The 16079-nt window shown below is 39.2% G+C and overlaps 1 pseudogene; it reads left to right on the top strand.

The window, feature by feature from the left end:
• The first annotated feature begins 3110 nt into the window (after window positions 1–3110).
• On the top strand, window positions 3111–6495 carry LOC137739064 (uncharacterized; annotated as a pseudogene).
• The last annotated feature ends 9584 nt before the right edge of the window (window positions 6496–16079 follow it).

The raw sequence follows: 16079 nt of genomic DNA, 5'->3' as shown, positions 1-16079 counted from the left end.
TAATGCCACGTGGCATGTCGTCATTTGTTAAAAATCTGATGGAAATCTATCCTCAAAGATTGTAAACAGATTATGACACGTGACGCGACGTGATTGGTTAATAATCTTATCAGAAATCCATCATCAATAATTGTATTTTCGGATAATGACATGTGGCATAACGAGTACGATTAAAAATCTTCTCGGAGATCCATCCCCAATAATTGTCTTTTTGGATTTTATGACAAGTGGCGCAACGAGAACGATTAAAAATCTTATCCGAAATTACAAATAAAATAATTTTGTATTATTTAATAATACTTTAGATAATGACACGTGGCGTAACGAGAACGATTAAAAATCTTATCCGAAATTACAATTAAAATTATTTTGTATTATTTTATAAATAAAAAAAATACTAATATTTTATTGCCTATTGCCAAGGCTATTGAAGTGTAACGGTGGAGATACAAAAGGAGATTACTGTTCCTTAAGGGCATTTACTGTTCATCAGGTGCATTGAATAGTGAATAGCCTGGGGGGAGGGCTCCAACACTGGAGTTGCTCTAAATAGGGAAGCACCCTACAATCACTAAATAAATTTTCATTGTTTACATATATAATCATACATAGAGTTCACGAAACATTAGAGAGTCTCATTGAGTTCATATGCAAGAGTTTTGAATATAATCGTGGTTCATTTGAGTCTTGTGATTTGGAGTGCTACTATTACAAGGATGTGGTAGTTGTATTCTGGGAGACAAGCCACAATAAGCTTCATAGTAGAGGGTGTAAACTAATCTTAAGGATATAATGTCTAACATTTGCCTTGACTGTATTCTAATCCATTATATCATATTTTCATTTAACATTGGTTACTCATGTGCAATATTAGTTTGATATATTATTTCTTGATTTTCTGCCCTATTTTTCCTACAATCTTAAGAAAAGGTCATTGGTTTGATTGCTATGTATTTGTTGATTTTCAGATGGTGGTTGTTTGAGTTATTACAATTTTTACTTAAAATAAAATAACGAACAGATGTGACTATTCAAAAAGTCACCGTCTTTGATATATTATGTTTTTATAAAAATGCCAACTCCCTTCCCACTCTCCTCATCTCACTATTGTGCTTTTCAGTGTTTGCATTCCGGAGCACAATATGCGATGCATATGCGTTCAAGTTGATAACCTACCATCATGGTTGAAGCCCCTTGTCCAAAAGATAGAACAGTTTCCTCAGTCCCTCCACAAAATCATAGACTTGATTGATTTCTTATTCCGAAATATCATTTTCCACCTTCTCTCCAATCTCTGTTATTGATGTGATAGAAACTAACACACAAATTAAGCCCTTTTTAGACAATTGAAGTATATGTAAGTAGGGATCGTTCTAGGTCGGGGATTAGAAGGAATGCTAATCAACACAAATTAGACTTAAAAACACAAAACTAGACTATAATGACTCAAAACTGAACAGACTGACTCAAATAACACAAAACAAGCACTAAGGGGTGTTTTGGACGAAAATTGAAGTAAATTGACACGAAATACTAAAGGGGGATTTGTTTGGATGAATTTCAAACTAAAACTAAGTAGGTTGCAGAAACAAAGTAAGGATGGTACGAAACTAAGGTAACTTAAGGGGTGACAGGCTAGCTAGAGAATTCTTCTCCACACATGACACATATGCAACACAAATCTATTTCCAGTTATTATTCCTATAAACCATGAATGACAATGCCCCAAGTTAACCGTGAACTGCACAAATTAACCATTAGATTTTCCTAAATTCATTGAATTGGACTCAGCGACGCAGTCAAATTATTCTTAACAAGTTCCCTATATGAACTGCATGATATTTATACATATCAAAGATCATTAAGTTCTATGAAAATCATAAGCATTGACATGACATTCGTAACTATGAAAAGCATGATACTCTTACCAGGAATTTACTTAACATAATCATGACTAGTGATTTCCACTACTTATAAATATAAGTTCATAACTATTAGGTGAAATTCCCTTATATTTTAGCATCAAATTCATGCATGCAAATTAAGTAGGCCTCCTTAATCAACATACAAGAATAAGTTATCAATTAAACAAATAAGTAAATTGCATTCATGATTTATGAAATAATAACTGGATGTAATCAATTCATATCACACATATGTTCATGGCTTTGAATTCACCTCTAACTAAAAAGAAATTTAGTTACGCATATTCATCATAACTGAAAACCAAATTAAAACTGACATTGGACTAAAACTAAGGATAAAATGCACCTAGAAACGCTCCAGCAATCCCAAGGGCTTTGGATGGCAGGCACGGCTCCAAGCTTCTTCTTCTCCTTGCAAAGCTACGGCACAAAGTGTTTAATTTCTCTGAATTTCTCTCTAAGGCCATTCTCTCTATTATGTGGCAGATGTGGGTATTTATAGGGCTAGGGGGCGCAGCAAGGTTATGTTGGAGAAAGATTACACACTCCAATCCCACAAAGAAAAGGTTAATTCTATGGCAGGGAGAATAAGGAGAGGGTGGTGTGGCACCATTTTAGGCTTCTAGAATTCTGATGTTAGGTGTTCTAATGTGAAAATAATCCCCCATGCAGCTGGAAATAAGGTAGGATGGGATTAGGATAAGGTTAGGATAAGATAAGGTTGGACAAGGTTGAGATAAAACAGGAATGGATAAGGTTTTGGATAATGTTCATTCTCTTTAGCTGATTCCTTATCTTCTATGTCTTGAATTAATTTCTTCAACTCTTTAGCACATTCCTAACCTCTTTTGATCTTCAAAAACGTCCATCCACCTCGCTCCATGTATGTGCTATCTATTCCAAGCCCAAAACTGCTCTAAAATGCTCCAAATTGCCTTTTCTTGCCACTTTTGCCATTTAGACCTACAAACACACGAAAATGACTTAAAACACTCTAATAAATAGAAACTAACTTACTAAATGCAAAGAAATAAGCTAACAAAGTCGCATAAATATGCTCATATCACTTATACTACCACAAATCATTTGCCACTGTTATTATATGAGCATGAAGCTCGATGAAAGTAGAAGCAAAGGGAATCTCATACACAAATATTGTTATTAGGCTCTTTTAGTTTATCAACTATGCCTTTCGTCGAAACCATTGTTTTTCTTCTATTCCAGAATTTGGTCTCGGCTTCAAGTAATGCAGTTATTGGCCATCACCACAGTCCTCATCATTCTTTGATTACAAACAAGGCTGCTCTGTTGAAGTTCAAGAAAGCCATTGTATATGATCCATATTCCACGCTAGCTACTTGGAAGGAAGCTACTGATGTCTGCAACTTCACTGGTGTCAGCTGCAACACACAACATCATCATGTAACAGATCTCATTCTACAGGATTATGCACTTGCAGGGTGGCTTTCACCATCGTTTCAAATCTTACAGGCCTTCGTAACCTAGTGCTAGTTGGAAATCACTTCTATGGAACTATCCCTACTGAAATTGCCTTACTCAGACGCCTCCATCATCTACTACTTGAGGGGAACAACTTTCATGGTTCAGTACCAGATTCCTTGGCGCTTCCTTTAGAGCTCACTAGAGTTAGTCTATTGCAAAATAGTTTAACCGGCCCCATTCCACCTACACTCTTCTACAACTGCGCAATGTTAAAGGTTTTAGACCTTTCCAACAACCTTTTTTCCGGAAAAATTCCCGTAGAGATGGGAAATTGTCCAAAACTATGGGGCCTCAACTTATACAACAATCAGTTAACTGGAGAACTTCCTCTCTTTCTGACCAATAGCTCACTTGTCAACTTAGATGTCGAATATAACCATCTTTCTGGTGAGTTGCCAATCAAGTTTGTACAGAAGTTGCCAAATATTCTCTATCTTCATTTATCTAACAACGATATGGTAAGCCACGATGACAACACCAATCTTGACCCATTCTTCACTGCCCTCATAAATTGCACTTCTCTAGAGGAGCTTGAATTGGCTGGCATGGGACTCGGAGGAATGTTCCCCAGTTCCATCGGCGGACATGGTGTCAATTTCACAAATCTTCTGCTGCAAGAAAACCGAATCTTTGGATCAATTCGTCCGGATATAGGCAATCTTTCTTAGCTTGTGGTCCTGAATTTTACATCCAATCTTCTTAATGGAACAATTTCAGCAAACTTAAGTCAGCTGTCGAACTTGGAACAGCTTTTCGTATCACACAATCTTTTCACCAGTGCAATTCCAGCAGAATTGGGTCAGATGACTCACCTCGACCTGCTTGATCTGTCTTATAACTCATTCTCAGGTGATATTCCCAGCAGTATAGGAGATTTGGTTAGGCTGAATTATCTGTTCCTCAACAACAACCTCCTCTCCAGAACAATACCTCCAACATTAGGACACCGCATAGAGCTGTACAAGCTTGACTTATCATACAACAGATTGACAGGCAACATCCCCCCACAAATATCAGGTTTGAGTGAGATCAGAATTTTTATAAACCTCTCACATAATCAGCTCGAAGGGCCTATACCAATTGAGCTCAACAAACTGGAAGATGTTCAAGAGATAGATCTTTCCTCGAATAACTTAAGCGGAAGTATCTTCCCATAGATATCAAGTTGTATTGCATTGACCCCGATAAACTTTTCGTACAATTCTTTGGAGGGAAAACTTCTAGATTCCATAGGTGAGCTAAGGAATCTCGAGTTGTTTGATGCTTCAGGAAACTGCTTCTCTGGAAGGATTCCGCTAAGCCTCAACAAAAGCCAAACACTCACATATATAAACCTTTCTTTTAATTACTGCGAGTTCGAAGGAATGATTGCCTCTGATGGCATATTTGAAGTTGTCTCATATACATCTTTCTTGGGCAATCAGCACCTTTGTGGTACAGTTTCCTTTAAACCTGCATGCCCCCACAAAAGCCATCTGTTTCGATCACACATTTTCTTAAACTTATTCAGCTTAGTCATATTCATATCAACATCCCTATCAATAATATGCTGTGTGAATGCATTCTGGCTCATTAAGGCACTGATCTCAGCTCAGAGGGCTGAGACTGCAAGAAAACCAACACAACCAGAATTGGTTCACAATTTTCTAAGAGTTACATTCCGAGATCTGTCAGATGCCACTAACGGATTTGATGATCAGAGACTGATTGGAGTGGGCAGCTATGGACATGTGTACAGGGGAGTTCTTCCAGATGGGACAACAATAGCAGTCAAGGTCTTACATTTGCAACCTGGAAATTCAACAAAGAGTTTTACCAGAGAATGCCAAGTCTTGAGGAGCATTAGGCACAGAAACCTTACAAGGATTATAACAGCATGGAGTCTACCAGACTTTAAGGCCATTGTTCTTCCTTATATGACAGATTTGAGTTCAGGTTCTTTTGATTTAAGCCGGGTCCAAGGGGTGAACATTTGTAGTGACATAGCTAAAGGGATGGCATATCTACATCACCACTCCCCAGTCAAAGTTATACATTGTGACCTAAAGCCAAGCAATGTTCTTCTCAATGATGACATGACAGCTTTAGTTTCCAATTTTGGGATCGCAAGATTGTTGATAGCTGGAGGTGGAAATTCAGCTCTTGAGAACATGGGAAACTCTACTGCAAATATGTTATGTGGATCCATCGGATACATAGCACCAGGTACGGATCTATCCTCTGCTTAAGTTAGCCATTCGTAAAACCAAACAAATAGAATATGAGTTTTATTATAACTACATTTTCAGTTAGCCAATTTTAACCGGACTTCAAGCACTGATTTCTGAACACAAATAAATCTATGCATGGTAACTAAGATCATTCATCCTTTATAAATAATGAAAACAGTTCCCCAATATCTCTATTTGTTTATTTTCATTACGAAACCATTTTTAAAGATTATGAGGATGATGAACTCTATCATTGAATTTATATCACCAGTTCACAACTATAAAAACAGTAAAAATAACAATACTGACAATAAATCTCTACCTGAATCAATTTTAGCTAGGTCTATAATGTAATTGAAAGCTATAACCAATTTCCCATATGTCCATCTATTAGTTCAGTAACTTAGAATAAGGCCTAACCCACGCTCGATTCTTTGTATGCAGAATATGCGTATGGTTCTAATGCGTCTACGAAAGGCGATGTTTACAGCTTTGGCATTCTTGTTCTAGAAATGGTGACAAGAAAAAGGCCAACAGATGACATGTTTGTTGGAGGGCTCAGCCTTCACAGGTGGGTCAAGAACCATTATCATGGAAGGGTGGAAAAAGTGGTTGACTTCTCCTTAATGAGAGGATCTAGAGATCAATCAGCCGAGGTGAGAAAAATGTGGGATGTTGCAATTGGAGAGTTGATAGAGTTGGGAATTCTCTGCACACAGGAGTCTCCCTCCACTAGGCCCACAATGCTCGACGCTGCGGATGACTTGGATCGACTGAAGAGATATCTCTGTGGGGATGCTACTGCAGCATTTACCTCTTCCCTAGGAATTTCTTCTTCTACCCTAGACGATGACTAGCATCTCGGATCCCGTATCTCTTTTAATGAAATGCTTATTCTGATTCTAGTTTTATGTCAAACTTGTGGGGAATGTCTTACAGTCTTGTCGATCGAAAATAAGAACAATGAGCACAGTTGGATTCAAAAAATGGTGTTTCCATTAAACACACCTAGCTAATGTTAAATCCCCCAGTCAATTAAAAGTTTCTGCATCATTGGCACCGTGCAGCTTTCTTACAGTTATTTCCTAAATATATTTTACAGAGAGCAGAAAAATAATATTTATATCTGGGGGTTAGTGAAGTTTAGTCCTTTCTCTTACAGGAAACCCTAATCAAATGCAATGATATTTGATAGCACTGTGGTGTTGCACCTCCCAAATTAAATTTGGTGGGTTATGGTGATCCTGAAAACGACCCGTGACAAATTATAGCTAAGTATGGATTAGGACCAATATTAAAAAGAAAAAATCGCCCCTGGCGTGCCTAGGTGGTTTTGGAGAGGCTAGGTGAAATCACCTTTGCCTAGTGAGAGTAGGAGTGACTGAGGTGTTTGGCTGGCGTCCTTTTTGTTTAAAAATCGCTGGAATCTAGAATTTTTTTTCAGTTGAAGAAGATGAAAAAGACGGCATGGTTTGGAGTGATTTCTTTTGTTGATATTATTTTATAGATTTCAAGAGATTAAAAATAGACATTTCCATAAAAACATCTTATAAACCTTATATTGTTCTTTACTTAAAAACGTAATTGGCCAGCAAGAAAAAATAAGCATTTTATTATTATTTTTGTAACGTTATATTATCCTTGTTTTTCTCTTTTAAGATTCTAAGTATCCCATCAAACTATTACACACACACACACACACACTAAAAATTTTAAGGTCCGTGAGGCGAACTCAAGGCTTTCGCCTAGACGGGGCTATCCATGAAACGCCTCATTTATACCTTTGCCTTTTAAAACATTACTTAGGACACACAAGTTGCATAAAAAGGCATATTAGTAAATAATTAAACATTGAAAGAACGTTATGATTAAGAAGCAAAGTGCAGCTCTAATGCATATAAACGTTGTAATATTATGGAGGTAATGCAAAATATGATGGACAATTTATGAAAGCCATGGAAAGAGGAAGCAATAAAAAACACAATGATAAGGAATGCATGATTGTGCTCAGTGTCGCGGCCTTTATTATTCGAATCCCCTCACACAAGTTGTAAATCTGTCAACATATTTGATCAGATATATGAAGCTCTTTGAGTCATGAAGGTTTATGTGTACTTATTGCCAAATGTCAACTATGAACTGTAGAGTGTGGCCATTTCCACAATTATATCATCCTCAAAAATATATATTTGGAGTGGCTTCCAGCATCTCACTGGTGGAATGACACAACAGACAAGACATCTATTAAGGGTAGTAATGTAAAATGATGCTGAGTAGTGTTGTTAGAGTTTGTTATACCTTACTTAGTCAATAAGATAGGTAGTTATTCTATATGTAAATGATGGTATATATACCAAAGTGAAACATTATTCAATGAATACAATTCACAATTTCATTTCTCTCTTTCTCTCTCCATCTTTCTTACTAAATCTCTCTCTAGATTATAACATGATATCTATTGCTGGTGTCTAACGACCTCCGACGATCCTTTGCGTCCCTGCATTCTCTGTGTCCTCTCTTGACCCTTTCTCAAATTGCATATTTAAAAAAATAATAATATTAGGCTTGCATTCACGAAAAGCATGATTTCATGATTTAACGTTTTATGCATTATTTATGATTTATCAAGTTTATGTTTTACGAGAGGTTATGAATTATTGAATTTTCGTATATGAAATTCTATGGATTTATGAATATGAATTATCATGGATTTATGAATTGAGGCTTTGTGTAACATCCCACATCGACCAACGGAAAGGGGTTGATGTGCCTTATATGTACATGCCCACCTCTATTTAGCACGAGGCCTTTTGGGAACTCATTGGCTTCGGGTTCCATCGGAACTCCGAAGTTAAGCGAGTTCGGGCGAGAGCAATCCTAGGATGAGTGACCCACTGGGAAGTTCTCGCGTGAGTTCCCAGAAACAAAATCGTGAGGGCGTGGTCGAGGCCCAAAGCGGACAATATGGTGCTACGGCAGAGCCGGTATGAGATGTGCTTTTAGGCTTCCGTTATTTGATATGACATTTTTGAGATATGTTTTCGGTGCTTTTCTAGTGGGTTATCATACAACACATACACACAACTGAGTATGTAGACGTCAATGGCCATAAGGCACAATTGATGAGATTTATGACATACTCCCAGTTTCAGTAGCCCTCGGTTAGTGTCGTTATGTTGTGTGTGTGTGTGTGTATTTATTCTCTGGCGTAACCCAGAGTCATACAGCTTCACCTTCGAGTGATGGACCCACTGTATACATATATATATATGTTTCTTTTTTGGTGTAACCCAGAGTTATATAGCTTCACCTTAGGGTGATGGACCCTTATTTCCTTCACTGGCGTAACACGGTGTCATACAGCTTCATCTTTGGTGATGGTTATGCCTTTGAGCCAGTATGATACCCCTAGTTGAGTACATCATGGATGTGATTTACGGATGTTTTATGGATTTTCCTTCAGATGACTATATCACCATTATTAAGCATTGTTTTATACATACATGATTTACGAAAGTTTTTCATGGCATGCTAGAGTTTTTAGAAAACCTATTATGTAGTACTATATATGTATTTTCAAAACAGGGGGTTAGTATGTTCAGAAAGAAAATGATTTTCTTATTATTAGTATTAGTATTATAAACTTTGGTCCACTCACCATTTGTTTTGCGCCCCCTTCAGGAGTTAGAATTGAGGCATTTAATCTCGACATTAAGGCACTCTCGTATTGGTATCTTTGAGCCTTCCTTGTGTAGGACCCATTCCCTTGTTCATACTTTTTATAATAATTCTTTCACATTATTTTTGATTAGTTGTATGCTCTGAACATGATTCTGCATTGGTGCATTTCTTTCTCATTACATATTTTGTTTGTATGCATGTTGTTGATGCACAATATCGGCGAGGACTTTGGTACAACAAAAGGTGTCAAGTTTGTGACCTTCGCTAGGCTGCTCTGGTCATTAGTGTGGATAAGTATGTAAATGAATAGAGAAAGGGAAGCAAATAACACAAGATGTACGTGGTTCACCCAGATTGGCTACGTCCACGGAGTAGAGGAGTTCTCATTAGTTGTGAAGGGTTTACACAAATACATAGGTTCAAGCTCTCTTTTTGTGAGTTTTAGTGAATAGTTTAGTACAAATGACATTAGGGATTATTGTGGGAGAATGATCCCTTTTTACAAAAGAGAGTTTCTAGCTTTGTTCTGACAATGACATGTGTCATGTTGTGATTGGCCTCTGATATCGACACGTGTCGCGCTGTGATTGGCTTCTAATACCGATATGTGTCGTGTTGTGATTGGCCTCCTGGTTGGAGGAAAAGTCTTGTGGGTCCTTGATGGTGTGCTGTTGACCGGTGCTTAGTAGTTTCGGAATTGGTCAAGTATGGTACAAATAGTGCTCCCCTAAGTTCCCGAGTGAGGGAAGCTCCTCGGTTGGGGACTTGCAAGATCCATGCCATTGAGTAATCACGAAACTTCCAAGTACCGAAGTGTGGTGTCGCCTTCACTTGCCTTCTCTGTCCTGTAAGTAGATGTGGCATCTTCTCTTGGAAGTACTTTTCCTTCATCCAGGAATGGTATCTTTAGTTGGCGTTGACACACAAGGTAATGTATCATTTTCATTTGAAGCTTACTTGTAGTTTCGGGTTTGGTTAAGTGCGATACAAACCATATAGTAGGAGTCCCCCAAGTCTCTAAGCGAGGAGATCTGCCGAAGGAAGTGACATGCAAGGTAAGCAATCAGGGTTCCAAGCAATCAGTCTCAGATCGGTAAGTTGATCTTGGGTTCTGGCTGATTGTACTCATTCTCCTTGTCTCTCATTTAGCAACAAGGATAAAGAGAAGAAACAGGGAGAAAAGATGATATGAGGTATTCTTGTTTTTGGAGAAGACGGACGAATTGGCACGTGCTTTGTTGTACTTGACTTTCCACAGGTGTATTCTTGAACTGGGCTGGAGGGTTTTCTGGTTTCCTCCAAAGGAGCAAGCCGACTCCAGAATTTGAGGGTCAAAACAAGTCCGTCAAACCTGGAGTATGTTCGATCCTGATGATATGGGATACTTTTGCTGTTTGACAAAGTAGTAGATGTGGTATGGCGAAGCTTTGTTCTTCGACAATGGTGTTGGCAAATGGCTGTTGAGGCTTATTGATCTCTTCAATTAGAGCAATGATGCCGAGCTTGGATTTTTTATTTTGTTGAAGTTTGCATGTTGAAACTTCGTGGGTGGACCCTGTAGGTTGAAGTAGTGCTCCCTTAATTTCTTGAGTGAGGAAAACTTCTCGGTTGGGGACTTGAAAAATCCAAGGCACTGAGTAGTTGCGAAATTTCTGAGTACCAAGGTGTAGTGGTATATGGTAGGAGTCCTCCAAGTCTCTGGTCAAGAGAGTTGACGAGGGCGGTGTCTTGCTAGTAGACAATTTTCCAAACAATACTTCACCATTTTCCTTTCTAAGTGGTTACCCAAAATTCCTCCTTCATATATATTTGGTATGAAAGTTGTTAGGCCCAAAGAAGGGGAGGCCTAGGCTCATTTCTTTCTTTCTTTCTTCTTTTCTTTTTTTCTTTTTCTTTTTTTTTTCTTTTTTTTTTTTGAATGGGTGAAGCTTTTGTGTTGAAGCTTTGGTGTTGAAGGTTTTGTGTTGAAGCTTGTAGGTGAAGCTTTGTAGGTGAAGCTTTTGTGTTGAGGCTTTGTAGGTGAAGCTTTTGTGTTGAAGCTTTTGTATTGAAGCTTTGTTGGGCACCATAACTTGATTTTGCTTCACACTATCTTGATCAAGAGTGTGTGAAGCTTTTGAGAATTGTAGTTGCTCTCCATTAATGAAGCTTTGTAGGTGAAGCTTTTGTGTTGAGGCTTTGTAGGTGAAGCTTTTGTGTTGAAGCTTTGTAGGTGAAGCTTTTGTGTTGAAGCTTTGTAGGTGAAGCTTTTGTATTGAAGCTTTGTAGGTGAAGCTCTTGTGTTGAAACTTTGTAGGTGAAACTTTTGTGTTGAAGCTTTGTTGGGCACCATAAATTGATTTTGCTTGTCACTATCTTGATCAAGAGTGTGTGAAGCTTTTGAGAATTGTAGTTGCTCTCCATTGATGAAGCTTTGTTGTTAAAACTTTGTTTGATGTTGAAACTTTGTAGGTGAAGCTTTTGTGTTGAAGCTTTGTTGGGCACCATAAATTAATTTTGCTTCACACTATCTTGATCAAGAGTGTGTAAAACTTTTGAGAATTGTTGTTGCCCTTCACTTATTGAAGCTTTTGTTGGCACCATAAATTGATTTTTCATCACACTATCTTGATCAAGAGTGTGTGAGGCTTTTGACATTTGTTGTTGCCCTCCATTTGTTGAAGCTCTTGTGGTGAAGCTTTTGTATTGAAGCTTTGTAGGTGGAGCTTTTGTGTTGAAACTTTGTAGGTGAAACTTTTGTGTTGAAGCTTTGTTGGGCAGCATAAATTGATTTTGCTTCACACTATCTTGATCAAGAGTGTGTGAAGCTTTTGAGAATTGTTGTTGCCCTTCACTTGTTGAAGCTTTTGTTGGCACCATAAATTGATTTTGCTTCACACTATCTTGATCAAGAGTGTGTGAGGCTTTTGACATTTGTTGTTGCCCTCCATTTGTTGAAGCTCTTATGGTGAAACTTTTGTATTGAAGCTTTGTAGGTGAAGCTCTTGTGTTGAAACTTTGTAGGTGAAGCTTTTGTGTTGAAGCTTTGTTGGGCACCATAAATTGATTTTGCTTCACACTATCTTGATCAAGAGTGTGTGAAGCTTTTGAGAATTGTTGTTGCCCTCCATTTGTTAAAGCTCTTTTGGTGAAGCTTTTGTGTTGAAGCTTTGTAGGTGAAGCTTTGAGGTTGAAGCTTTGTTGGGCACCATGAATTGATTTTCCTTCACACTATCTTGATCAAGAGTGTGAAGCTTTTGAGAATTGTAGTTACCCTCAATTTGTTGAAGTTGTTAAATTTCCCAATTTCCTCTTTTTTTTTCTTTTTTTTTTTTTTTTTTTTTTTGGGGGGGGGGGGGGAATTAGAAATTTGAAAAATGTGGGAGAGACAACATATACAAATTTTGCGGAAGAGAGACAACATATACAAATTTTTCTTCCACACTGTTGAGCAAGAAATTGTGATGCAAGCCACACCTTGTAGTAGTCGAAGGTTTGGATGAACCATATAAATTGAATTTGTTTCGAACAATCTTGATCAAGAGTGTGTGAAGCTTTCTACGAGCTGTAGTGTTTGCATTGTTACAGAGGAGAAATGTCTGAAGTAGATGTAAGAGGGCTGAAGAGCTTGATCTTCGTATACCATGCACCGAAGCCGTTGTTGGCTTGCAATAAGACTTTGTTGGTGACTATACTCTTGTTAGGCATAAGTGCTTCCCTAGTTGAGTTGTAAAGCTTGAGGGTTTTTGATTATTTATGAATGCTAGGAGTTCACATGTACAAGTTGTACCACTCGTCTTCTGGTTGGTGGAATGCATGGTAAGTTGCTTTCATCACTTGGTTAGTGGTACGAATGTGAGTTCCTTTATCACCTTTCATCACATTTCACCACCTGGTTGGTGGCACGAAGATGAGTTCCTTCTTCACTTGGTTGGTGGCATGAGTGGCAAGTTGCCAAATGATATTAGAGTACGGGTTGTACATTTCATCACCTGGTTGGTGGCATGAAGGAGAGTACGAGTTGTACATTTCATCACCTATTTGGTGGCATGAAAATAAGTTCCTTCTTCACCTGGTTGGTGGCATAAAGGAGAGTACAGGTTGTACATTTCATCACCTCGTTGGTGACATGAAGATGAGTTCTTTCTTCACATTTCATCACTTGGTTGGTGAGAATAAGGGTGAGGTGTCGAGGCACATTGTAGCAAGTGTCGAATGACACAAAGTATGTTGAACCCTTTCGAAGCACAGTTGGCTTATGTATGGATGTGTTGGAATGTATGATATTTATGTATGAATGTGTTGGAATGTATGATGTTCATGTTTATTGACATGATGAATGTGTTGGAATGTATGATGTTCATGTTTATTGACATGAGTGATGCTTATGAATGTTTTGCTATGCATGAAGGGATCCATGCTTTCGATATGTGAACCATGTTGGTTGTAACACTTAGTATCACACACTTTGTGTCAAAGTACGCATATTGAAACTCTGAGTTGGAGTATAGGGGTAGGTCAGCGTGGACCAAGTTTTCTAGTGCTAGGAATGCAAAAGACTCAGAATAAGTTGTTTGAATTCCCTCTTCTTTAAATATTTGCCGAATGGCTTGTGTGACAAAAGATCTCAAGTGGTTGAGAGTCAAAACATTTGTAATGTGTATGCCTTCTTATAATAGCATTTCCTTCAGTACCCAGTCATCCATTTTGAAAAAATGAGGCTTGGCCCCATAGTCATAATAGTCAACGGTACGTTCACCCCTGGTTGTCTTGATACGAATTTTTATCCCTCTTGTTATAATAAGCTTGCTGAGAGTAAAAATTCTTCCTCTTACCAAGAGACAAATACGTTTGGTGACTTAGCGAGTAGCTAAATGAGGCAAGAGATGATGCAATGGGTGACTGAATGGCCAAGATCTCCTCACTTGGTAGAACTTGACTTCCACTTCCCACCTGTTGATAGGGGTTAACCATATGGGTGTTCCTCATATCCTTGCTTCAGCGGAGGCGTGGTTGTAAGCCTGTGCCATCACCCCAGAGTAAGTCTTCCAAGTGTTGGCATTGATCATGTACTTGAAGAAACAATCATGTAGGCCTGCCGTGAAGGCTTTGAGGGAGGTCTTGTCATCTGCCTCGGCGCAGGGAGAATACTTATGGCTGAAGTGGCTAGCATACTTTCGTAGTGGCTCGTCTGGCTTCTGGCGAATAATGTACAAGTCATCTACGGAATGCAAGCGATCTGTTTGGAAGATGTGTTGAGAGATAAATAGTTTCCTCAGTTCCTCAAATGAGTCTACTGTCTCAGGTGGAAGACGACAATAACAATTCAGAGCTCCGCTAGAGAAGGTAGAGGGGAAGAAAAGACATCGTTCTTCGTCGGTGTGCATCCGATATGCCATGGTGGACTCAAAGAGGTTAAGGTGTTCAATCGGGTCCTCCCTTCCAGTGTAGAGCTGTAAGCCAAGCTTCTGCTTTGTCTTTGCTTGGAGGGGGTGTCGAGGATCCTCCTTGTAAGAGGGCCAGGCCTAGGTTGGTTCCAGTCAGGTATTTCGACCTGACGTTCGGCCTTCAACTTGTTTACTTCCTCAAGGAGTTGTAGGACAAGGGGGTCCTGAGTGGAGTTAGGTACTGTTGGATCCTTCTTCCGTAAGTTTCCATATCCTCTTGGAAGTAGGAAAGCTTGATCAAGGGCATGAGATTTTTCTTTGGACTCACCGTACTGACTTCCAGGGCGAGCCTGTCGAAACGCCCCCGAGTCCCTTGTACCTTCATATTCCTCTAGGACATGTGGCTCATTCCCTAGATTGGCAGTTGGCTTGGGCCATGAGAGATGACTGAATCTTTCAGAAACCTTTGGGTTATTGACCTTCGAGCTTATGTGGATGGGGTTCTCTCGACGTTGACTCAGGAAGTCCTGACAGTCGCGATAAACGGCTTTTGATCCTTCTACTCTTTCTGCAAGAAGGTGCCTTCCTCCACTTCTCCTGCTTCGGGTCGAAGCAGCTGGGTTGAGAGAGGTCTCATGTTGATCAACACCTTGATGAGTAACTCGCTCCCCGTTAGGGATATCCATGTTGAAGGCAGATGATCCCTCGTGTTGGGGGACACACAGGTGGTGGTTAACTTCCTCAGGGACGATGAGTTCATGTGTTTGAGTATGCCTAGCTTCATGGAGAATCCTGAAAAGCTTCTCATACTGCTCCTGGAGGATCTCATTCTTTATCGCTATCTTGTTGTTTTGAGCCTCTAGTTCATCGACTTTAGCCTGAAGAGCAAACTTCTTTCGTTCCTTCTTTCGTTGCTTCGCACTAAGTGCGAGGGGGGTGTCGTTCTGCGTGTTGTGGCTCCCTTCACTCCCCATGTTGGAGAGGGCTGGCTGGTCGAAAGAATGTGTACGAATGGTGGAAACCAGCTTGACAAAGTTGGAGAGAGTAGGAATAAGTGCGATTCCCACAGATGGCGCTAAATGTTGATGCACAATATCGGCGAGGACTTTGGTACAACAGAAGGTGTCAAGTTTGTGACCTTCGCTAGGTTGCTCTGGTCATTAGTGTGGATAAGTATGTAAATGAATAGAGACAGGGAAGCAAATAACACAAGATGTACGTGGTTTACCCAGATTGGCTACGTCCACGGAGTAGAGGAGTTCTCATTAGTTGTGAAGGGTTTACACAAATACATAGGTTCAAGCTCTCTTTTTGTGAGTTCTAGTGAATAGTTTAGTACAAATGACATTAGGGATTATTGTGGGAGAATGATCCCCTTTTATAGAAGAGAGTTT

This window comes from Pyrus communis, chromosome 9 (assembly GCF_041283825.1).
Source record: "Pyrus communis isolate YQ-2024b chromosome 9, ASM4128382v1, whole genome shotgun sequence".
NCBI lineage: Eukaryota > Viridiplantae > Streptophyta > Magnoliopsida > Rosales > Rosaceae > Pyrus > Pyrus communis.
The sequence above is the reverse complement of the archived record's forward strand: the minus strand, read 5'-3'. Positions and strand labels throughout refer to the sequence as shown.